Source organism: Ambystoma mexicanum, chromosome 2q (genome assembly GCF_040938575.1).
Source record: "Ambystoma mexicanum isolate Mex_15411 chromosome 2q, UKY_AmexF1_1, whole genome shotgun sequence".
Classification (NCBI taxonomy): domain Eukaryota; kingdom Metazoa; phylum Chordata; class Amphibia; order Caudata; family Ambystomatidae; genus Ambystoma; species Ambystoma mexicanum.
Genome location: NC_090924.1, coordinates 576,851,805 through 576,877,888, shown reverse-complemented (window position 1 = coordinate 576,877,888; position 26,084 = coordinate 576,851,805). Strand labels below are relative to the sequence as shown.

General features: G+C 45.1%; 1 protein-coding gene across 2 annotated transcripts in view; it reads right to left on the bottom strand.

Moving 5' to 3' along the window:
* The window catches only part of CRYGN (crystallin gamma N), a 584,616-nt gene extending 566,371 nt beyond the window's left edge, over positions 1-18,245 (bottom strand). For both annotated transcript variants that reach the window (XM_069646727.1, XM_069646726.1), the window contains exon 1: positions 18,174-18,245. The gene's annotated coding sequence lies outside the window, so the exon portion shown is untranslated. The remainder of the gene's footprint in view (positions 1-18,173) is intronic.
* Positions 18,246-26,084: the final 7,839 nt, after the last annotated feature.

Below are 26,084 nucleotides of genomic sequence, written 5' to 3'. Positions count from 1 at the left end.
AACATGGGTCCTTTCTCTCCACCACCACTCTCCACATGTGGTGTCACTGTCAAGGGTTTTGACCCATGTTGAATCAATAGACTGGGTAGATGTGGGGATGAGCTGTCGCCGCCCATTATTCTATCCCAGAACAAACTAAATCAATGGACTGGGTGGATGTGGGGATGAGCTATCGCCGCCCACATTCACGCCAGAATAGGAAAACTGCGCAGTTGGCACGAGACCACTCCAAAGATACAACCTTCTTGTGGGGGGTTCCACATCACCACTCTACTGTAAGGATGCCATCAAAACAATGTTAAGCAAGGGCCTTATAGTATCAAGCAAAAGACCACTCTATTGAAATGCAGTAATTCAAGACAACTCAAAAATGGATGCAGTACTGACAAATTCCCCAAGGTGGCGCTAGCGGTCTAAACTCTGACAGGGAAACTGTATTTAGGAGTTGCAAGAGGGGCAGGGACTTCAAAGCTTGTTGGTTAATTGAAAATCTTAGCCACCTGCTGTTCCCAGAGGCCAAGAGGCTGGGAAACCTTAACACCTCAGAGATTCCCACACCAGGAGGCAGGATATCACATGACCCTGTTGATTGATTGAGGAGAGACTTCCAGGCAGCCTGCTGGAGCCCACACAAAAGGCTCTTTCTGTTGAATGGGTTATGTTAATTTTGAGTGTTTCCTGTCAACAGCCCTCTGCCAGCAAGGAGAGACATGTGATCACTGACCCACCCAGACTTCTGGAGGTGGACCCAAACACTTGGGTAGTTGAATTGCAACAAATATATATTTTATAGAAATACTGATAACTTATTGTAACCAAATGACAGGAATGTACAACTCTGAGAGTCTTAGTTTGAAAAATGCCCTCACGATTTGAGTCCAAACTCCAATTTGTACCATGTTCTGGGGCAAAACCCCGCTAATTATGAATATTGTAGTCAATGTGTTTAAGCTAGAGACATGGAAAGTTACTGGGATATATGTGGAAGGGAAATGTACCTTTGTATAATTTTTGATGAAAATCCCATATTGCACAACCCACTAAAATCGAAAATAAGTTGCCATTTTGGAATGCAAGCTCCTAGAAACGCCAGAGTCGGGACAGGGACTATCTTTAGTAATATATGATTTGTGTATGTAATGCCAACCACTTGTGTACCTGGGAAATATGTATTTTAATCAAATATAGATTTATGGGCAAATTGACCAGAGGAGGATCCTCTGACCCATAAACAGACCTCATCACTCTGACTCACAACCCAATTCCCCCAATCATGGGAGAGGGGAGAATTGGGCCAATGACAAGTAGAGAGGGGCAGGCTCAGTTATGCCACGCACACACCCACTTCCAAAACACATAAAAAGAGACTGCTGGGACAGGTAGAGACATTCAATTCCATTTTCTGCGGAGCATGCTGACCGACGACTTCACTTCCAGAGATCCAACACTTAGATTTCCAAGCTAAACATAGACTACAGAACTTTGAACCTAGAAGGCCCACTGCAAGCAAAAGTATTCTCAGCAGGCCTTCAGAATCTAGCAAACCTAACCAAACTATTCAACAGCCGGGCGAGCTGTTTGAATTCTTTGCCAAGAACTGTTGCCGGAACCGCAGACCAGACCCAGACCGCTGTGAGCAGATCCGGTGCCTGATTGACCCACCGTATCCAGAGAGGCTAGACCAGCAGAGCAGAGCTGACCCAGACGCTGTGAGCAGAACCGCCCAGTCCAGTCCAGTTGACCAGATCCGTGACGAGGCCCATTCATTTCAAAATTAGGAGTGAGTATTCGCCAGAACTGTGCAGAACCCAATCTTTTAGTTAAAATAATCTAATCCAAACTATTTCAACCTAATTAGAACAGCCTCCTAGAAATCGTGTCATCTGTCATATGTAAAGCTGCACAACTGTCACCTGTCAATTCTGAAGCTGCAAGCTGTCACCTGTCATTTTGAGTTTTACTTTAAATCCGAAAATCTACCTTTATTAAATCGTCCGTATCTCTTGAACCGTTTGGGCTAGGAACGAAATTTAACTTTAATTTTTCACTTCCTACTCCTTATACTTTTACCGCAATCGCGATTCACGCACTCGCAAAATTTACCGCGATTTGCGATTTGGCTCAATTTCTCCACTTGTCAAAATAGCAGCTCCATTCTTTCCTTTGTTAAAATCCGTTTGCAACCTGGTAATAACTCATAGAGCATTGGTAAAGTGGGCCTGAACTAATACCAACAAGCATCTCTCACTCACCCTGAATATCTAGAGGGAATTAAAAGCATTTTTAGCACATTTCTCACTTCATTGTCATCACATTCAAAGCATTTTTGGGCCTTTGTTTCAAACCTCTACCTGTTTTCCTCTAAGCTTGCTGGGGGGGAACTGCATTTCGTATTGCATTTTGTTGGGATTCTTGAAGACTGTGTGCTCTCCTTCCATTTCTTACATTGCATAGGGGGGGGGGAGTGAATTGTCAAGGAAAAGTGATTACATTGTCTTTTGTTGAAGCCATATCAAGTTATTTTCTGTACTGCATTTCATTCATCATTGCGTTTCCTTGAACCAAATAAAGCATTCTTTCCCACCTTATTCTTCTGTTCCTATTCATAAGTTACCTCTTGCTGATTACTGCTCATATTCACAAGTGTAATATCCATTATCATTTTATTTATAGAAGTGTGATATATATATTGTTTAAATTTTCAAATAAACCTTTTAATTTGCAAAACAAACCTACTTCTTGGCTCAGTGGGGTCAGGGGTATTCTAAGAGGGGGGTGTTTTACAAGGGTTGTCATCCAGAGTACTGAACTGGACATAAAAATACATCAATAAGGGTTTTCCTCAGCATCCCAGACTAGGCATTGACTTAGCTGTAGTGTTGATTGAATATCGCTTACAAAAGTGGGGGCTCGGAGCCGGGATATTCTGGGTTAGAATTACCACTTGTGCAGATTAATACAGTGTGCCAACTGACCAGATACACATATCCGGTTAGATCACCACGCTGTTTTACACTGTGAAAGCATCCCTCAAAGGAACGCTCTAAGGAAACGGTCTGTTTTGCAAAATACAATACAAACTTCTGTAAGTCAGGAAGGAACTCAAATTCCAGAATTACGATCTTGGTAGATATGAAAATAGCCAGAGAGCACTTCTTACATAAGCTATTTGTGAGAGGTGAGTGGACTCATCAGGACCAAACGGTCTGGTTGCAGGCAATCGCGCAACAGGTCACTGAAACAGGGTCAGATATATGGAGAGATCAGGGTCCATTACATGTGGCCCTGAGTGAATTATATATGGCTTTTAAGGCCAAAGATGAACACAATAAGATTGCCAGGATAGCGGCATATTTGTATCTATATATGGGAGCCATGCATGACAAATGTGCTGAAGGCCAAGATCTGGCAAATAGGCAACAGATGGCGTTAGAAAAGGCCCAATCTGACCTGGTCTCTTCTGAGCAGAGACTGCAGAGGAGCCAGGAGTCAGAAAATGATAATAGGCAGTATATCATTAAAATAAAAGAGGACATGGATATACTGCAACAGGAAAAGACAGACCAGGATACCAGAATTCTGGCTTTGCAGAAGGAGCACCAAGACAGTTTGGACTCCTTACTGCAGAGCCAGAAAAAGCTGGAGCAACAGATCAATTTCAACAGGGCATGCACAGAGCAGGTAGCCACCCTGCAAATCCAACTAGACAGAGAGAAAGAGGAAAGCAATACATTGATTTTGAAAGACCTGGATACCCAGGCAGAGTTTGATGAAGAACGCCAGAAAGCTGGTGCCTTTCAAAGGCAGAGGGACGACTTGGCGTCACAAATGCAGGCTCTTGGTCAGGAAAGGGATACCTTAGGCCAGGAAGTCTGCCATTTAAAAAGAAAAATTGAAGAAAATCACTTGGCCCTCCAGGGGCTGGGTGACCTCCAAAAAGAGCATCAGGGCTTGCTAGATCACACCAGGAGGGTGGAGGAGGCTCTGGCAAGAAAGGAGCAGGCCAGTAGGGATGGGACTGAGGAGGTAACCCTCCTGCAGCAGAGACTGGCCCAGTACTCCAGGACCAATCAGGAGGCACAGAGAGAAAATGAGGCTCTCTGTCAGTACAATGATAGGCTCCAGCGATGCAGGAGAGACTGATAGAGTCTAGTAAGGCCTTAACTGAGGAACTGAAAGCGCAGGCTCTTGCATTGCAACAGGGAACAGGGGCGGATAGAGATGAGGTTCGCTGGGAAAGAGAAACTCCTGAGCATAACCTCAGGAGCCCTAGTGCCAGAGGCCTTCACCTCTACCAGTCCCTGGACTCTGCCACCCCCATGTTCCCTGGCGCACATGAGCACGGGGCCACGGGGATGGCAGATTACTATCCAGCTAAAAGTATGGGGCTCATAGGCCAGTACTACCCAGGAATGGAGGGGCGGGCATCCGGGTATGAGCACCCAAGCACAGTGCAATTTAGTGGGGAACCCCAGGAGAGTAGGCCCCCTAAGGGCATCCTGAAAACCTCTGCCCAGTTAGGTCAGTGGGGGGGATACCCAGCAAATCCTGGTAGCAAGGAGGGATCTGAAAACTCCTCTGAGCGTCACAGGACACAGGAGACCAGGTCCCCACATTCTGCCAGCCATTCCCAGGCTCGCAGAATCCGGGAAAACCTGGAAGATCAGACGGGCACCTCTGGGAGCAGCGCTTCTGAGTCGGAGGATGAATGGAGCAGGGTGACCCGAACCAAAAAGGCCAATAAGGCAAAAAGGGCCTTGCTTAAGGACCCATTGAAACAAATAAAGGCAATAAGGAGTGTCATCACGCCTTATCAAAAGAACGCCAAGTATTCTGTTTGGGAACACTTGGAGCTCTGTGAGCAAATGATGGAGACTTTCCATTTGAAGGACAGCCAAAGCTGTATTCAATATGTAAAGTGGACCTTCTCACCAGAATACTCCAGTTTCTTTGCGGGGCTGGAGGATCAAAACCATTCAAGGTGTTCCACATACAGGGCAGCCATCTTGAAACATTTTTCTGTGCACAGAAATCCTCAAGAGGCTCGCAAGGCAGCCTACAATTTGCAATGTGGGGAGGATCAGGCCCCACAAGAGTTTGTGCAAGAATTAAAGCGTGCTTTTGAGCAGACCACCAGAAGGGTGCGCACGGATAGCAGAGAATTTATCAATACGTTTTTCCATGCCTTACCCAAATACATAATGACCCAGCTCGTGAGAGATTTTCATGAGAAAAGATCTTTGGACTGGGTCATTGAACAGGCTACCCGGATCTATGAGGTGCAGAAGCCCATCGAAAATAAAAATAATGCGCCGAAAAACCCCAAAACCAACAGCACCCCTGCTGTTGCCAAGGTGGCAGAGGTAAAGGTTGCCCCTGTTTTAGATTTGGAGATGGGGGAGCCTAAAAACCTGCCTGCACCAAATAATTCACAGCCCAGAAGGCCCTCGGGCCAGTCACAGACAGGGAGTCAAGGAGGTAGTCCCACAAATGGGGTCCCCCGCTCCCCTGACTATGTAAGTCCCGCTACAAGGGAAACCGACCAATCCTGGGTTATGTGTGGACTCCTCCAGCCCAAGGGGGGGATCCAGCCAAGCACCTGACCCGGGGAACTTCCCTCCTAACTTCCCCCAGGAGGGCAGAAATTCACCAAATCCTGGGCAGAACTTTTTCCCCAGGTATCCACCCAATTTCCAGCCCCAAAATCATCCATCCTTCTTTCCCCAATTCCCTGAGCCCAGACAACCTAATCCGGGAGAGGGGAGGCCAAGGGTGGAGGGGTACCCAAATCTTCCCAATCCGGGGTATTACCAGAGAAGGGATAGCTACCCTTCCCGGGATCAGCCCAGGGGAGAAAATAGAGCCCCGTATCAGCCTGAGCGGGTTTCACAACTTGAGCGCCAGGTCTAAAATATGGCACGAGATCTGGGTCACATACTGAGGGCTCAACAGAACCCTCAGATGAGTATGCCAGCGCAGAATGCCCCAAACTCTGGACCTAGTGCTCCAGAACAATGACGGGGGCAGCACCCCGATAACCCACCGGTTCCCAGGGAGGAGGCACAAGGGGAAGGGGGGTGTAAAGCCTTGGAGGAAGCTTCCTTTCCAACTTGTAAACAGCCCCTGGAAAACAAGGAACCGGAAACAAAATCTCCTGCCCCTGAAAGCCTGCCTCCCAAGGAGCAGAGGGGGGGTAGGAGAAACAAAGGACCCAAACAGACCCACTTTGTGGAGGAGGTAGAGGTCTTCCAATTTGAGGGAGAGGGATCCTCAGAAGATCCTGGGAAAAGGATCTTCTCCTTCAGAGATGGGGGAACTCCTCCCAAGGAAAAATGGGTCCCAAGGGATGCCAATTCAGACTGGGGAGATGTGGAGACTGAGCTACCGCCGCCCATCATCTCATCCCAGAACCGACAATACCAAAATCCCATGGGTCAAACCCATCCTGATGACTGCCTCCAAAAAGGGGGGGGGGGCGGCCCAGAACCCGAAATCATTTCCAGTTGCCAACTTTTTCTTTCAGATTCCCCTTGGCTCGTCACAGAATTCTGCCCAAATCTCTTCGCTCGCCATGTCCAAAACCAGAAAGTTAGCCCACCAGTTGTCCAAAAATGTGCATTATCTGTGCCCCCTTGAGGAGAAGGATGGAAGATATTATGCCCCGGTACAAGTACAGGGGCAGGGTACAATTTTGGCACTGGTGGACACTGGATCCCAAGCTACCCTTCTGTCCAAAAGGGCCTTTGATGAACTAAATGCAGGAAGGGGGGAGAATTACTGTATCCCTCTCACCTCTCTTCCTGGACAACTGCAGAACTTTGACGGGAAGGAAATTCCTGTCGAGGGGACTGCAGATTTGGACATCAAAATTGGGCGACACAAGGTGAAACACCCGGTCATAGTAGTGACTCCAGAGGGCATACCTTGTTTACTAGGGAATGACCTCCTGAGAAGGTTGTCACCCCTAATAGATTGCGTAAACAAGGTCCTCTGGACCCAGACTAGCCGACCAATAAAATTAAAACAGAGTGTCAACCGTGTTAGTTTAAACGGCACCTGCCACATGGTTGAACAAAAATCTGACCAAGCAGAATTTCCAGACATGACAGTAATGGCAGTAGGACAACAGACTGGTGATAGGGGGTCCTCTTTATTTCTGAAAATCAACCTTCCTTCCAGTTTAAGGTGGTATTCCACACTGGAAGGAAACACTCTGAAATTCTTCACCAATCCACAATCAGACACTCCCACTCCTATAGTCCAGAAAGATGTGAAATCAGCTCAGAGCCTGGCTGATATTCAGCAAATTGGAGAGCAGTTGTTAATCCCTGTTCAGTTAAATGGTGGGAAGGACTCTGTTCTCGCTCGAGTGGGTGTGAACAATGGTAAGAGCTTCATTAGCGAAGCCATGTTCCGCCAACTCCCAAAAGATCCAGCCATTCCCACATTCAAACTGATAGACAAATGGGAAATGGACCTGGAAGCACCCAATTCAAAACATCTCCTGCCAAGCAGGTGTATGCTCAAAATCTCCATTGGCAACAAGAGCATAGTCCATAATTGTTGGGTCGTGCGAGACGTCACTGCCGCCTTTTAGTTAGGCAGTGACATTCTCAAACGCTTTGCCATTAGTTTGGACCTAATAAACTTCAAAGCTTGGTCCCGATTAGTGGATAATCCCATGGGCTTTGATGATCCAGAAAAAGCATTTAGGTCAGCTCAATTGATACCTTATGCAGTTGAAATTCAGATTAAAGAGGAAGTCACCATCCCAGAAAGGACCCGACAATTCTCCCTGGAAGTGAAAGTTAAAAGAGGACAAAAATTGAAAAACCCTGATGCTTACATACATCTAAATGCTTCTCTCCAACAGGAAGGGTTGGGGGTAAACTCAACTCCATTACTCAACATAGAACATGACACCATTCCAATAGAGGTGGATAACAGCGACTTACAGAGTATTACTCTAGCCGCAGGCACCATCATTGGAATGGCGGTTGATGACCGACATTTTTCCATTGATCTAGGAAATGAACTGTTAGGACCAATCCCCAAGGACTGTTTTGACAGTGACAGTGATGACGACACAACAACAGACAGGATTTTCACCCGGCATGGGGGGAACTTCCTGGTGTACACTTCTTGCCCTTATGGTAAGAAGATGTGACTTGTGACTTCAGGAGGGATGAGGTGATTTTCCAGGTCCATGAGGGCTGCCTTTCCCACCTGAAGCCTCCAGTCCAAATCAGCACTCTGACCAGGGACTTCTCCACCCAGCTGGAGGAGGCCGCTGAGATAGCCAAACCAGAAGTCTTTCCAGGCTTCAGGCAGATGGTGGAAGAGAGAGAACCTAGCTGATGCCTGTGTGACTCTGGAACAGAAGCAAAAGTTGAAACAAGTTTTCTTGGATTTCCAAGATCTGTTTGCGGTAGGCTCATATGACTGTGGTCGCACCGACATCCACACAACAACAATTCCCACGGACCCTGGAATGACTCCAGTGTTTGTGAAGCAATATCGTTTGCCTCGCGCATCCATGGAGTCCCTTACTGAAATAATTAAGAACCTTGAGTCCCGGGGAATAATCCGTCCAGTACACAGCACCTTCAATAATCCGGTGCTGGGAATATTGAAGCCAAACGGCCAGTGGAGACTCTGCGCCGACCTTAGGGAGCTCAACAAACGGGTCCATACTTCCCGATGGCCTCTGCCCTACATTGACCAAGGGCTGGCCGAGATCCAGGGGTCACAGGTATTCACTGCAATAGACCTGACCAATGGATACTGGACTGTGCCTGTCAGTAGGGAGGACCAATACAAACTGGCTTTTACTTTTGGGTGCCAGCAGTACACATGGACCCGGACTCCCTTCGGATACCTCAACTCCGGCAATGAATTCAACATTTTCCTACACAAGGCCATGCCCGACCTGGGTGCAAGGGGTAACCTGTCTTATGTAGATGATGTCCTCATCAAAAGTTCATCTGTGGAGGAACACATAGCCGAGATCCGTTATGTTCTGACACAGTTGAGGGCCGCCGGAGCAAAACTTTCCTTTCAGAAAGCACAGTGGTGTAGAACCCGTGTTAATTTCTTGGGGCATGAGATTACTCCTCAGGGTCTCTGTCCCCAAGAAAAGAAAGTGGAAGCACTCCAGAAACTGAAGGATCCCACAACTCTGCGGGAACTAAGGAGCCTCCTTGGACTGACTAATTACAGCAGAAAGTTCATTGAGGGCTACGCAGAGATCACCACACCCCTGATTCATCTCTTGAAGGGGGGGTCAAGTGGGAATGGGGTCTAGAACAATCCAAGGCAGTAAGACAACTCAAGAGAAGCCTCTCACAAGCGCCTTGCCTAGCTTACCCTGTCAGAAACAAGGAGTTCTTCCTGGAGACAGGGTTCTCGAATACGTGCTTGATGGCAGTATTATACCAAAAGCATGACAAGGTCAATAAAGTAATCTCCTATGCAAGCAAAACTTTATCCTCTGTGGAGGAAAAATTCAACGATTGTGAGAAGGCAGTCCTGGCAACGGTGTGGCCATTGAAGAATTACCGCCCGTTTATCCAGGGGAAACACATCATAGTGGAGACTCCACACCAGCCTCTGCAATATCTCCAAAGTGACAGAATCCGGGCCGGAAATGTGAGTAATTCCCAAATTACTTCCTGGATTCTGTCAATGCAAGGCTTTCCTGTGGAGGTCAGATATGGCCAAAACAAGAAGAGTCCCCTCGCGCAAGGTCTGGCTGACTTGCATGATTGTGCCAGAGAAAACTGTCTCGGGGACGAAAGTCTAAAAATCAAGGACAACATGGAGGCATACCTAATTCCCCAAACAAAGTCTTTGAAGAAGACAAGTGTGAGGGAATGCCCACTGTCTATGTGGATGGATGCTCGTACCATGTTGACGACAACGGGGAGAAAGAACTGGTGGTCGGCGTAGGGAATGCATGGGTGAAGGAGTTTCCAGAACCCTCCGCTGGATACAAAATTGGTCCCCGAAGTAGTCAGGTGGCAGAATTGATAGCTGTGCATCATTCCATCCTCACTGCTGTCCAACATCAACTCCACGAACTGGTCATAATCACAGATTCGGATTATGTACGGAATGGGTTCGTGGAGCACCTGGTTAATTGGAAAACCAGAATGCATTTTATGTGCTAATAACAAACCCTTGAAACATGGGAAGTTAATCCAAAACATTGATGATCTTGTCACATCGAATGGGATGACCATCTACTGGAAAAAGATCAAGGGTCATTCCAAAGTAGAGGGACCAGACAAAACTGGAAATGACTTAGCTGATCAGCTGGCCAAAAACGGGGCCATCCAAGGGGATCTAATAGAAATAGACAAATGCTCACAATGATCTTTCAACTGCACAATGGAGTAAGGAGACCCCTGATGCTGATTTAATTACAGCTCAGAACGGGGATCCAATTATTGGTAAGTTTTACCAACACCTTGAGGACCCTGAGAACTTTCCCCTGACGGATACCGATTACATTGGGAAAGAGGACCTAAGAGTGTTGATGAAATGTCCAAAAAATGTTCCGAATCCAAGACGGTTTGCTGATAAGGAAATCCAAAGCTGGCCACGGTGGGTGGTTCCTACCTCATTCCGAAGCCTGATGTTAAGGCACGCCCATGATGCGGCCACCGCCGGTCATAGGGGGTTTCACACAACACTGGAAATCTTAAGAGAGGTTGCATACTGGCCACACATGGGGCAGGACCTCGACCAATACTTGAGGGGGTGTCTTGTGTGTGCACAATTTCAGCCATCATCCCTCACACAACGTGCGCCTCTCCAAAAGAGGGGGATGACACTGCCATGGTCAGATTTGCAAATCGACTTTGTAGGCCCTGTAATCCGCTCGTCTAGAGGAAACAAGTACATGTTGACCGTTACATGCTTGTTTACCAAGTGGGTGGAATGTCTCCCAGCCCCAAATTGCAAGGCAGAAACAGCAGCTGCCCTGATGATTAACCACATCTTTTCCCGTTTTGGTCTACCCCAAAGGATTGAGTCAGACATAGGTAGCCACTTCACCAGTGAAGTAATGACAAAGATGTGGGAGATACTGGGGGTCAAAAGGAAGCTACATATTGCTTACAGGCCAGCTTCTTCTGGAGCAGTGGAGAGATACAACCGAACCATTGTGAGCATATTAAAAAAGTTTGTGGCGGATTCTGGGCCAAGTTGGGATATCCGATTACCTCTGGTCCTAACGGCCATCAGATCTACCCCTTCATCTGCAACTAAAATGTCACCATTTGAGTTGATGACCGGACGCAAGATGGTCCTTCCCCAGCATCTGCTCTACAGGACACAAGAGGAGACACTGATAAATGCCTCCACAACTCACGAGTATGTGGAGAATTTAAGGAAAAACCTTCAGCATGCTTTTGCCTATGCTCAGCGGAATCTAGAAAGATCAGCTGATAGCATGAAAACCCACTACGACCTGAAGACCACCAGGAAGGAATATACTGTAGGGGACCGGGTCTATCTATACAATTTCCAAAGGAACCAGGCCAAACTGCGAAAATGTTTGCCTACATGGAAGGGACCGTTTGAAATTATAGACAAGATATCCCCTGTAGCGTACAAGATCTGCATCCCCAAAGGCAGTTCGGCAGAGGGTGAAGACAAGTGGGTACATATAAATCAGCTAAAGTGTTGCCATCCCAGGCACACTCTGCAACAACTGGAGGAGTCCTCTGCAATACCAGAGGGGACCGCTCCAGAGTAATTCAATTCTAACCCTAAAATATCCCACATATAGTCTCTAAAATATTATGATTTGGAAAAAAAAAATGTCTTATAATTGTATCTTGTTTTTTTGTTAAAATAAGAACGCAAATGTTTTGACTATAAAATGTATATGCCAACCCACTATATCAATGGTGGGGAAGAAATGTCTACGAATAGGTATTGCCGCTTTCCTTTGTCGTCCTAGGAGAAAGAAAACCTGGAGACTGGCCAAGGAGGACGATCCGGGGACCGGGAGCAGAGACCCGAGGGGCCCGGGGTACCACCCAATATTCCCATCAGGACCGGCAAAGAGAACCGATAGATCCAACTGGGTGGAGGAAAAGATGCTGAACTGTGCCATCCACAGAATTGGAAGAAGATAATGGGGACATACCAGCGCAAGGGCTCAAAACCTCCTTTGCACCCGACTTCCCCTCGACTTGAATCAAAGCGCAGTCGGGCGGGGGATTTGTCAAGGGTTTTGACCCATGTTGAATCAATAGACTGGGTAGATGTGGGGATGAGCTGTCGCCGCCCATTATTCTATCCCAGAACAAACTAAATCAATAGACTGGGTGGATGTGGGGATGAGCTATCGCCGCCCACATTCACGCCAGAATAGGAGAACTGCGCAGTTGGCACAAGACCACTCCAAAGATACAACCTTCTTGTGGGGGGTTCCACATCACCACTCTACTGTAAGGATGCCATCAAAACAATGTTAAGCAAGGGCCCTATACTATCAAGCAAAAGACCACTCTATTGAAATGCAGTAATTCAAGACAACTCAAAAATGGATGCAGTACCGACAAATTCCCCAAGGTGGCGCTAGCGGTCTAAACTCTGACAGGGAAACTGTATTTAGGAGTTGCAAGAGGGGCAGGGACTTCAAAGCTTGTTGGTTAATTGAAAATCTAGCCACCTGCTGTTCTCAGAGGCCAAGAGGCTGGGAAACCTTAACACCTCAGTGATTCCACACCAGGAGGCAGGATATCACATGACCCTGTTGATTGATTGAGGAGAGACTTCCAGGCAGCCTGCTGGAGCCCACACAAAAGGCTCTTTCTGTTGAATGGTGTATGTTAATTTTGAGTGTTTCCTGTCAACAGCCCTCTGCCAGCAAGGAGAGACATGTGATCACTGACCCACCCAGACTTCTGGAGGCGGACCCAAACACTTGGGGAGTTGAATTGCAACAAATATATATTTTATAGAAATAGTGATAATTTATTGTAACCAAATGACAGGAATGTACAACTTTGAGAGTCTTAGTTTGAAAAATGCCCTCACGATTTGAGTCCAAACTCCAATTTGTACCATGTTCTGGGGCAAAACCCTCTAATTATGAATATTGTAGACAATGTGTTTAAGCTAGAGACATGGAAAGTTACTGGGATATATGTGGAAGGGAAATGTACCTTTGTATAATTTTTGATGAAAATCCCATATTGCCCAACCCACTAAAATCGAAAATAAGTTGCCATTTTGGAATGCAAGCTCCTAGAAACGCCAGAGTCAAGACAGGGACTATCTTTAGTAATATATGATGTGTCTATGTAATGTCAACCACTTGTGTACCTGGGAAATATGTATTTGAATCAAATATAGATTTGTGGGCAAATTGACCAGAGGAGGATCCTCTGACCAATAAACAGACCTCATCACTCTGACTCACAACCCAATTCCCCCAATCACGGGAGAGGGGAGAATTGGGCCAATGACAAGTAGAGAGGGGCAGGCTCAGTTATGCCATGCACACACCCACTTCCAAAACACATAAAAAGAGACTGCTGGGACAGGTAGAGACATTCAATTCCATTTGCTGCGGAGCATGCTGACCGACGACTTCACATCCAGAGATCCAACACTTAGACTTCCAAGCTAAACATAGACTACAGAACTTTGAACCTAGAAGGCCCACTGCAAGCAAAAGTATTCTCAACAGGCCTTCAGATCCAGCAAACCTAACCAAACTATTCAACAGCCGGGGAGCTGTTTGAATTCTTTGCCAAGAACTGTTGCCGGAACCGCAGACCAGACCCAGACCGCTGTGAGCAGAACCGGTGCCTGATTGACCCGCCGTATCCAGAGAGGCTAGACCAGCAGAGCAGAGCTGACCCAGACGCTGTGAGCAGAACCGTCCAGTCCAGTCCAGTTGACCAGATCCGTGACGAGGCCCATTCATTTCAAAATTAGGAGTGAGTATTCGCCAGAACTGTGCAGAACCCAATCTCTTAGTTAAAATAATCTAATCCAAACTATTTTAACCTAATTAGAACAGGCTCCTAGAAATCGTGTCATCTGTCATATGTAAAGCTGCACAACTGTCACCTGTCAATTCTGAAGCTGCAAGCTGTCACCTGTCATTTTGAGTTTTACTTTAAATCTGAAAATCTACCTTTATTAAATCGTCCGTATCTCTTGAACCGTTTGGGCTAGGAACAAAATTTAACCTTCATTTCTAAAGCTGTGATTCTAGGCTTTCCAACGAACCTAGAACACACTTCCTACTCCTTATACTTTTACCGCAATCGCGATTCACGCACTCGCAAAATTTACCGCGATTTGCGATTCGGCTCAATTTCTCCACTTGTCAAAATAGCAGCTCCATTCTTTCCTTTGTTAAAATCCGTTTGCAACCTGGTAATAACTCATAGAGCATTGCTAAAGTGGGCCTGAACTAATACCAACAAGCATCTCTCACTCACCCTGAATATCTAGAGGGAATTAAAAGCATTTTTAGCACATTTCTCACTTCATTGTCATCACATTCAAAGCATTTTTGGGCCTGTGTTTCAAACCTCTACCTGTTTTCCTCTAAGCTTGCTGGGGGGGAACTGCATTTCGTATTGCATTTTGTTGGGATTCTTGAAGACTGTGTGCTCGCCTTCCATTTCTTACATTGCATAGGGGGGGGGGGGGAGTGAATTGTCAAGGAAAAGTGATTACATTGTCTTTTGTTGAAGCCATATCAAGTTATTTTCTGTACTGCATTTCATTCATCATTGCGTTTCCTTGAACCATATAAAGCATTCTTTCCCACCGTATTCTTCTGTTCCTATTCATAAGTTACCTCTTGCTGATTACTGCTCATATTCACAAGTGTAATATCCATTATCAATTTATTTATAGAAGTGTGATATATATATATTGTTTAAAATTTCAAATAAACCTTTTAATTTGCAAAACAAACCTACTTCTTGGCTCAGTGGGGCCAGGGGAATTCTAAGAGGGGGGTGTTATACAAGGGTTGTCATCCAGAGTACTGAACTGGACATAAAAATACATCAATAAGGGTTTTCCTCAGCATCCCAGACTAGGCATTGACTTAGCTGTAGTGTTGATTGAATATCGCTTACATCACCCAGGGCTCTAACCTCTCTCCCTGGCTCCTTAATGTCTACTTGGCCCCTCTGGCCCATCTGATCTCTACTTTCTCCTCTAACATTCAGTGCTACGCGGATGACACCCATCTCTCTTTCAGGCTCCCCACAGCCTCCTCTTCTCTCTCGGTCATTCCTAACTGTCTATCCACGATTCAGGATTGATATGCCTCCAATGATCTCTGCGTCAATGCCAGTAAGATGGAGATCCTTCTCATTGGGACCCCTCTTCCGCGTTCCCCCTCTCACTTTTGCCACCCTCCTTGGGCCCTCTTTCTTCGCCTTCCTGTGAGGCAAGAGACCTTGGTGTCATCTTCTACTCCACTCTCTCCTTCGCTCCTCACATCTTGGACTTCGCTAAGAAGTCTCACTACCAGCTGCACCTCCTCAGAGGTATTCTTCCTTTTATCACTTTCTCCCAGAAGCTCACTGTCTCAAGAGCCTTGGTTCTCTCTAGGCTGCACTACTGCAACAACCTCTTTCTCAATCTGCCTTCCTCTACTCTCCACCCTCTGCAACTAATCCAGAACAGGACTGCAAACCTTATCCTTGGCCCCAAACCCAGCACCATATCTCGCAAGCACTGAAATCTCTCCACTGGCTCCCAGTGGTGGCTGCCCGGATCAAATTCAAGACCCTCTGCATCGTCCACAAGGCTTTGCTGCTCTGATTGAACTTCCCCTCCCTCTCCCTCGCACTTCCTCCTCTAACTCCCCGTGCACTTTGGCACAGTCACACTTTCATTGAGCTGAATGTCACAAGGCGTAGTAAGATCGTTTCTATTGTTATCCCTCTGTCTTCCCTCCCTTGTGTTGTTGTGCCTAGAGACACTTGTGTACAGGCACGTTATACATGACTTATCATGTCATATCATACTATGAACATTCATTGTCAGCTTGTTACCCACTGTTCCATGCTTGTTATGTCTCCCCCTCCCAATTTTTTTACACTTTCATCCAGAACTCTTTCCACTGAGAGGTAACAGCCCACCCCATGGTGCCTTAGGACATCTCCTCACAAGTACCGTACCCAAAGGTCACAAATAAAAAAGAATTCACACAGGGGCACCCCTACTAAGTGGTCCCTTTGAGCATACAGAATATAGGCTCCAAGTGGCCGACAGGGCCCTCAACTAACTGCCCTGCACTAACGATCACAACCTCCATGCTCAGACACACACTACGCAGGCCTACTAAGATACTCACACAATTGAATATCTCTCCTAACAGTCATCGAACAGCAGAGTACTACAGATCTACACTCCTTTTTTAATGCCACAGTCCAGGCCAATGACTCCTATTAAGAATGGCACTGAAGGAGCCACTCTGGACACAAATGCTTCTGTGCTCTCAACACAGAACACCTAGAAAGAGACCTTCACATAGAGGTCATGGTACTTTTGATCTGCATGCACCATCAGTACAGTAAAGCTGATTGCATTTTATTTTTCTCACTACTAACATAACCCACCATCCTCTCTTTGACATCCACCAGAGTGCCTGGAGACCATGGAAATGGCAGCAGTATGAATCCTGGTAGCATATCATAACATACATACTTAAGAGTTTGCCCCAAATTCGTTTTTTCCATGCTGCATGTGAGTAATGAGTATCTTGGCAGCTTCTTAGTTTTTTCCTGGTTGACCCAAATCAATTACACTACTTCAGCTGCACACCAGATGCCTCATTCACAAAATCCGAGCCATTTGATCTTGGCCAAGTGAGATTTTTCATCATCTCTCGTGTAGATATGGTGTGCAGTGCTATGTTGTTATGGGAGCAGCGCATTAAGTGAAACAGAAACATTTCGTGGTGCACTGCTTGAAGAATTAATACATATGTTGGGGCATGGCCAAAGATGTTTAACTAAGATACGTTGCCCATTTATGTATTGTCATGGCATAATGTTTGAGGACGAGAATGCTGTGTGAGTTGAGCTCATGTTGTAGACTGTGCTAGTTATGCAGGTGAGATATTCGGATTTCAATAAGACAACTCGCCAGGGTTTTTTACCCGCTTCAGAGATTGTGTTTAACCTGCAGTTCACTGGTGCTGATGCTAGTGAGCTAGCCCCAGGGTATATATGCCTGCTGCAGGATTTGTGTGTAACTTACAAGTAGAAAGGTTCCAATCCAGTGAGTGGGAGGTGGGGTGTCCTTCTGTGTTGGGAGGTTGACACCGGGTGAAAGGGAGAGAGCTGCTGCTAGAGGCTCGGATTACGCTGCATCAGGAGCACTCTCACAAAAGGATGTGATTGAGCAGCGACCCGAACAATGGGGCGGGGCCATAGCGCTGTTTTTTTCTACGGACAGCGTGCCAGACCGATCCCTGATAGAAAGCAGTACAGGCCCTTCTTTCGTGCCTGATTGCTTCCCCTTCAATATCCAAGCTAGCGAATATGTGTCGGCTGCCGGTCCATCGTTCTGTCTGCCCTACATACTGAATTTACGTAATCCCACGGATCTGCTCACGGATCAGCCAAAAAAAAAACAAAGATTATGTCTCTCAGAGTTTTAGCAATTCGTGTGATTGATCGGTCTAATAGATCCTGCAACTCACATGAAACTGCCTCTTTAATTAATAGGAGGGACTCTGACAAACACAAAGAAGCTATGAATGTGGAATCTGAATTTTCAATCACTTATGTGGAAGATGAAACATTTATTAATGCCCCTTTATGGACTGATACATTGGATGTATGCAAAAATATAATGCCTGAAAAGAGGACAAATGAAAGATGAAATTCCTTGCTGGTAGCAGATAAATTAATTCACGACCTAAAAACTATCAATGCGTCTATACGTGTTCATATTAGGCCAGAAAATATAAATCGCAGCAGCTGTAATAGTTACAAAGCACTTGATGCAACAATAAAATTACTGCCACCCTGTAAAAAAGGAGACATAGGTGAAACTGATTACCACAAGATGGAACAGTCAAATCGCCCCAACAAGAGACGACGGGTGGACTTCAGCCTAAACCCAAATATCGGAATAGCGGCTTCCCAAAATAAAAAAGAGCAACTTACCTTACGATCAAACAAGCCAAACCAAAGAGAAAGTAATAATGACGGAGTCAGCTGAGTCTTGGAGTGCAGTGTTCCCTGAATCCTGAATTGCTGCTCTATGCTCTATTGCTCTTGCCTGGAGGCAGAGCCTCTTTGCTGCTGTGACTACAAAGACCCTGATTCTCGCGGAGCAAATGCAGAGTCAGCTGAGTCTTGGAGTCTTGGCAGTCTCTGGGAGGCATGGAGGAAGTGGTCCTTTGGAGGAAGACAGAAACACACCCTACCCTGCAACCCACCACACGCTCGACCACATACACGCTTGCAGCTCCAGAGGGGATCTGCTGGGCCTGCCGGTCCTGACCTCATAATTGACAACAAAGACGCGGATGGTGCCATCTTAATTCCTCAAGTAAGTGCTGGTGTCACTGTCTTGGGAAATGACTTTGTTTTCATGCCGAATAGTATCACTTCCACTTCTACTAACGAGGGCGCCTCACTACAGCTGGACATGTCTATTATGCACAAACAGAGACCTTTGTCTAACGGCCTCAATGTGTGTGTCTCCAATTCGTTGCCAAAGTGTACAATGACCCTCAAGTCAGCGCCCACCCCCCGCAATAACTGGCCGCTCTAACATTAGTAAAATCGGGGGCTGGGGTAAGACCTGCGTGACATCTGACGAGGCGGCGGACAGTTCTTGTCATGTTCAAACTCTGGTCTCAAACAAGGATGGTCGGGAACTGTTCCTTGTCTCTCCCTCAGGCTTAAGTTCCACATGCTGCATGTGTGAGCATGGCGCATATTGGCTGCACGCCAACTAGACATTATGACATTTGTCCATATTGCAGCTAATGCGGCCTCTATCTCGACCTCACCGTTCTATTCTGCGTCAGAAAAAACAACATTTAGCGGGATGTCCACTTTCAAAGACTTGTGTGAGACTAGCATCATACCTACCCCAAACGAAAACCAAAACAACTCTTGCACATCCGTCCATTTAACTGAGACAAAGAAAACCCAGTACGAGCGATGCAATGAGCGACGCAATGAGCATGTGGCGACAAAAACTGACTGTCTTTTGGGGGTGCGCTCAGCAGGGGAATATTTGCTGCCTGATCTGGCACTGTCTGTAGGCCCCCAATCTATGTGTGACTTTCCCATTGTAAACGATAGCAGGCATATCCAAATGGGCCTGGATGATGTGTTTCTCTACACAAAAGAGCCAGTGACAGCCGCCCAGCCTGTTAGTCTTATGACAACACAGACTCACCTCCATGAGCTCTCCTCAAAACCAGTGTTTGTAGAGATAGAGCCTGCTGTGAGAAAACATGGGCTTTGTCCCAGTTCCTTGGGATCTGTTCTGGTTACCCCTCATTTGGTGTCTACTGGGAACCTAGAAGACCCACCTGCCTTAGAAACGCCCATAAGGAGAAACTCGCTGGACGTAGTAAACAAACTAATCAAGAAGCGAGAAAAAACTCCCAGACCTGAACAAATCTAACAACTCCCAAAGTGCTGCGGAGAAAATCAGAAATCAACTAGTAGCAACTGCCTGGGCACCACTGGCAAGCGTCGACGGCTTGAGGATAGTGACTCTGCTGGAATTAATTGTTCACACCAAAGCGTTCCAAAGAAATGGTCCCTACAAACTCGTGAGCTCAATTAAATTTCAGCGACGACACAGGAAAGTGTCCCTACCCTTTTATCAAAAAACTCGACAGTTTCACTCTATTGAATCATCATCAGATGCCTCCTTAAGTGATTCATCCATCATTGGAAGAGACTTCCACAAAATAAGGCGCTTACAAAATAAGTCACATTTTTCCAGGTCTGCCACCTCCCTCCTCCCTGAAGTGATCGTCAAAAAATTCATCCAATGCCTACAACCAACCTTGATCTCGTCTATGTCAATGACGATTTGCCAATTTCTCAAAATGTATGAACAGCTGACAGACAATGTAAACGACTTGAGTACTTTGGTCGCCCGGATGCACTCAAAAATGACGAACCTAGAAAACGACAATAACCTGTTCAAACAGTTGATTCATGACTCGAACAACAAAATTGACCACTCACTAGCTGCGCTTGCAGATCAAAATCGGAACAACAGTGACGACAAAAAAATATTGGCAGAAGTTGTGAAAGAAGCTCTTGGTCTTCTAAAACCACATAACTGCAACACAAGGCTTAATACCTGTCATAGAGTCGCACATCCAAACCCCATGCAGAAAAGTCAACAAAGGCACTTCAACTGATGCTGTAATCACATTTGCGGAGACACATCAATCCTTGAAACAGGCCTTAACCATGCATGGAAAGGAGCCTATCACAAGTCTGCGTCCACCTGACACTCTTCCCACAGCAGCTGAACCAGTGACCATTCTACCTGAACTGGTGATGAATTGCCTCAGTCCTAGTAAGCACAGAAACGTTTTGCCAAAAACCATGGATGGAAATTTAAAACAGCATACCTGTGGGGAGGAAAGAGGGAGCTTCTCGGAGGCAATCATAAGCTCTCAATCCGAAAAAAAATAGTGCAAATGCAGCCGCCCAACTTCCAAATTTCTCAGGAATAACGGAAGGCCAACTTAGAGGCCCGGACAATAAATATGAGGATGTAGTGACATCACACGCCCCAAACCCTGTTGCTTTCCCGATATTTAATTTCAAACTTAATCAGGGGTTAACACAGGGTGGATTGAAGGCGGTTCAGTCAAAGAAATCCAAAAATGTAAAAACCAAAATTATAAGAATGACAAACAACTCAAGAAATTTCTTGTGGAACATCAAAGCCGTATACATGAATTTACAGGCAGTGACAGTCTCAGACCAGACTAAGAACACAGCCCAGAAAGATGGAGCTATTGTTGATCTTACCCAAGGACCAAATGAGAGTGGAGCTCCACAAGAATCCGAAATGGCAGTTTGGAAACAATCCGAAGAAGCAAATTCTCTAACCATTAACTCTGAAAACTCTGTCAATTTACTGACTTGTCAACGTACGATGAGGCAGTGGAACTTGAATTGCCTATTGTCCAACTGACTGCTCCTACTCCATTGGAAGTCATACTGCTGGTACCTGCACCCCTGTCTTTTGGTCCTGATTGAGTGCAAGTGTCTGCACTATAATCGTGCCTGTGCTTATAGCTGAAGAACCCTTGCCCGGCCCCACAAGTCCGCTGTTTCTGACAATGTGGCAGAAACGTGATAGGTTAGCCGAAACAACTCAAACTCGCGAATAATCTATCTATCCGGGCCAGCAACTGGACTAGGCAAAGCATCCAAAAAACAACACATTTTACAACATCTCTGAACGAAAGTGAGTGAAGTGTCCATAAAAATGCTTTAGAAAGGCACCCCTGTGGACCTGTGACAAACAACTGTAACACTGGTGTGAATGGCAAACTACATTCTAAATACTGTCTGGTACTGGAACGCATTTAACATAATGATGATTCCCTTGTTCTCAATCGTAAAAATGTACTACGGCTCCTTCACTATGTACCCTCACTAAGAATGATTGAGACAAACAACGTAAAAGTCGTTGACTTTCATAATGACGAACGGCATGACATGGTGAGGCTTCATATTGACTCGAGAATTGTATGCAACACATTGTTGGAAGCCACTCCAGTTTTGATCTCAATGGGTTTTGACATCACGGAGACATACCTAAAAAAGATGATGCAATAACAAACCCTTAAAATATGGCCAAGGATTCAGTGAAAAAGACAATAATCACTAATAAAAGTATAACACAAAGCACTGATTTTGGTCCAACAGAATCGGCCCCATGTGTATCACCCGGAGAAACGACAAGATACAGTACTGGCTGAAAGATCTATTTTCCAAACCAAAACAACCTTGTTGCACCCCATCGAACAAATCAAAATCACTTTTGCCCAAAGTATAAGTTTGCCTGTGACCAATTCAAAAACAGCAACTTCTGGTCCGCCTGACGGATGCACCAAAGACTGGTGTTGGCTTTCGAAAGCCTTGAATAAACAACACCAAAGTTAATGCCTAAAGTCGACTACCAAGGTCTATACAATTATAGGTTGCTGGAACACTCATGGACACGCGCACCTGCACCAATCAAACTGGTTAGAAAACCTTGATATCATGTGTGTCCAGGAAACCTGGCTGACAACATGTCCAGTCCTAGACGGTTTTGAAATAGCCTTCAACCTTACCATTAAAAATCAATGGGCAGACCATTGGCAGGTCTCATGACCTTAGTACCTAAAGGTTTGGGCTACAAGATTATTGAAACCCACAACCACACCTCATACATTCAGACGACACTGTTGCAGTCTGCAAATTTTTGTAGCCAGAAATAGGATTTATATGTCATCATTCTATACTGGCAACATAAAGCCACCCCAGCCCCTGACTTTATTGACCAAATAACAAACATCATTGATTCCATCTATGAAGTAGATGGGTCAGCAAATATCTTGTTATGTGGGGATCTAAACATAACCTGTTTGGATGCAACATCATCATATCTGAACATCCCTGCCCTATCGAAAGCGGCGCAACAATGGTCAGCAGAAATGGAGAGCAGAAACATGTACATGTAGAACGGGAATACTATAGGTAACATACAACCCAGAGCAACATGCAAGAGGGATTCACAGGAATCTATTCTGGACTATTTCTTCATTTCCGAGAGTGTGCACATCAAAGTGCGGAAACTACAAGTCAACCATATGACTGAAAGTGACCATAACTTAGTGACGGTCTCAATTGCTGCCTCAGCACGGAAAGAATCAGAGAATTGGTCGAACGACACAGTCGAAGAGTCAAGCCGGGTCCAACTACATGTGACTGAAAAAGAGACCTAAGGAATAAACGATGCATATCAAGAGGACAAACCCAACCTGAATACCAACACATCTTGAAATATTTTAAAGAAAAAAAACAAGGGCTCAAAAATTGCTGCTTCAAAAACTCTCATGTTTTTGATTTAGAGGTCCTCAAGAAAAAATGAAAGATGAGAGGTGACATCAGAGCATGTAGCGGAAGTTACTCTAATGAAAATGCCAAGAAGATCCAAAATATAAAACAAGCCTACAAAAACTGGCTTAAGCTACATAAAACTGCTATTATGCAAACAGACGCTGAAGTCATAATGGCAAAAATGGGAAGCAATAACACAAAAGAATTCTGGAGTCTTATAAATAATCTTTCCGGCTCCCAAACTGCTCTTCAAGCTAATATGGTCACTCAAACTCCTGGTCGACTCATAAGGCTCTGTACATGAAAAAAGGGAACACACCAGAGTTGGCTTTTCCCTCTTTAGAACACTGGGACTTGACGTTTCCAAAAGAAGATATCTTAGAGACTATCAACAATTTAGGTACTTCACGAGCTCCTGGTCTGCACAAACTTACTAACTTTACGCTCAAAGAAAACCCTCAAATCTGGGCTGACTTTTGTTATACCTTGTTCAAGAAAATCACGACACATTACGTCACACCAACATCATGGAAGAGTGCAAATATTGTACCGGTGTTCAAAGACTACCGTCCGATTACACTGCTTGACGTCTTGAGCAAGGTATATGCGACCTTGCTGAATTGACTAAATTGGACCCGGCAGAACAACTTTATTGACCCATAACAAACTGGTTTTGTAAAAGGAGTAGGCTGTAGCCTGAACTTGTTCATCATCAATATTATGAAAATGGAAGCAATAATAACTGGGACCAAGATCTACCTTGCTGTAATTGATTTATCCCAAGGCTTTCGATAGTATTGACCGTGAACTGTTATGGGCCAAACTCATCAAGTGGAAGTGTCCCCTGAGCCTTCTTGCTGCTATAAAAGATCTTCACACTAAGACTGAAATCAGAATATGTCTTGATCGACTGGGGAAACTCTCCGCCCCAATTCAAACACAAAGCAGAGTTAAGCAAGGGTGCCCACTTGCAGCTATCATCTTCAACCTATTCCTCTTTGACATCGACCAAACAATTAACAGCGAAGGTTCCTTTTCACCTAAAATGAATGGTTCACACGTAAGCCATCTACTCTACGCAGATGACTTAATTCTGCTAGATTTAACACCAGTCGGCCTTCAACGGAAACTAACTGCACTGAAACAATACATCAAGGAGAACTCCTTGAGCATAAACATAGCCAAATCTGAAATACTTGTGCTGAGGGATCTGCGTGGGTAAAAAAAACGTAATCGACCAACCTTTAAATGGCATATAGAGAAAACACAGCTAAACTCTATAACCTATATGAAATACCTGGGGATGAAGATTAGTTCTAGCTTGAAAGATGCACCATCGGTCGAAACCATGAAACTAAAGTGCCGGCAACTGGCCATCCAGGCGATGGTCCTAAATAAAAAATACGGCATGTACTCTTTACTCCCCGTCTTGGCTTTTTTCAAACAAAAAGCGACTCCGGTGTTAACTTATGGTGCGGAGTGCGGCCTAGGCTGTTCAGCTGATCTGTGGAACATGTTAGAAAACAACTTTTGGTCCAAAGTTCTTGGTCTACCAAGAAGTACACCATCATTGTGTTTAAGATATGAACTGAGCTTAATATCTATCAACATCAGAGTGACCTGGAACACACTTGCGTTGTTTCGTAAAATGACCTTACAAGACACCACCCTTCAGTTCAAAATTCTTGAAAATCCTGGACAAAACAACAAGAGCTCTGTGCTGTACCTATGGGTGCAAAGCTGTAAAATCTTGCTCACGGAACTAAACACAGACATTGATACGCTCCACAACAACCCTGACCAAGTAAAAAAAAAAAACTCTGGAGAAGAGATTGGTGTGAGACCTACAGACTCATACAAGAGGTCCCTTGTGAAAAACGAGGACTAAACGAGATACATACTCCATGGAAACTTTTTCCTGATGTAAGAAGAAGACTTTATATGATGTTTGGTATGAACATGTTCAAAACGAAAGAAAGAACTAATTTATGGTCAACAGATCAATCAACATCAGACCTATGTAGACTGTGCAGTGACAAGAAAGAAACCCTAAAACACCTTGTCTTATTCTGCGTCGCCCTCACTGAGGAAAGAAAACACCATTTTGGGAAAGTTATGACGGAGAGACCAACTATATGTGCTAAACACTGGTGGCAGATCATTTTTGACGCGACTGATCGAAAACTAATCGTGACTCTAACCCTTTTCTTAGAATCCATGGTAAAACGATTGGACTGCGCTGAGGAGGCGGTGGCAATTGACATAGTGGATCCTAATATAAACTGTGCTTGACCATCATGGCCTACTACGAAGGTGGTGTTAATTGTTGTCTATGGCGTCTTCTTGGTCCATTCTCAGCACTATGAATGAGGTGTTGTATAACACACAGTCTGTCCTTTTTAGTATCCATGTAAAATATGTAAGATTTTTGTTTGTATCAGATGAACATTTTCTTCTTTTTTAAAGGTTTGTAATAAACCAAATAAAAATATTTTAATAAATAAATAAATAATGACACACTACTAAGAGACTTAAGTAAAAACAGTGCATCTAACTCTATCGATGAACAGAAAGATTCCTCCACTGATTCTGATTCAGACTCTGACTCCTCAATGATGGAGAGAGATTTTCCGAAAGTCAGAAGACAAATGCTTCCTGGCAACAAAAGAAATCAGTCAACCCATCAATCAGCCTATTGAAAAAACATGAATGAATGCACAGAGATGCTGGAGCAAGTGATAAACGAACTGCGCCCAAATATAATATCGGTCCTGACGATCACTGTTGCTCCCCTAATGAAACTCTATGAAAATCTTTGTGAAAGTGTGAGAGACCAAAATACACTAATAGCAATGGTGAACTCAAAACTAATAAAGATGGAGAACACACTACAGATCCTAGCTTCCCAAAAATGTATTAAAGAAAGAGGATAACAAAAAGTTACCCGGGAAAAGGTTAATGAAAGCAAAA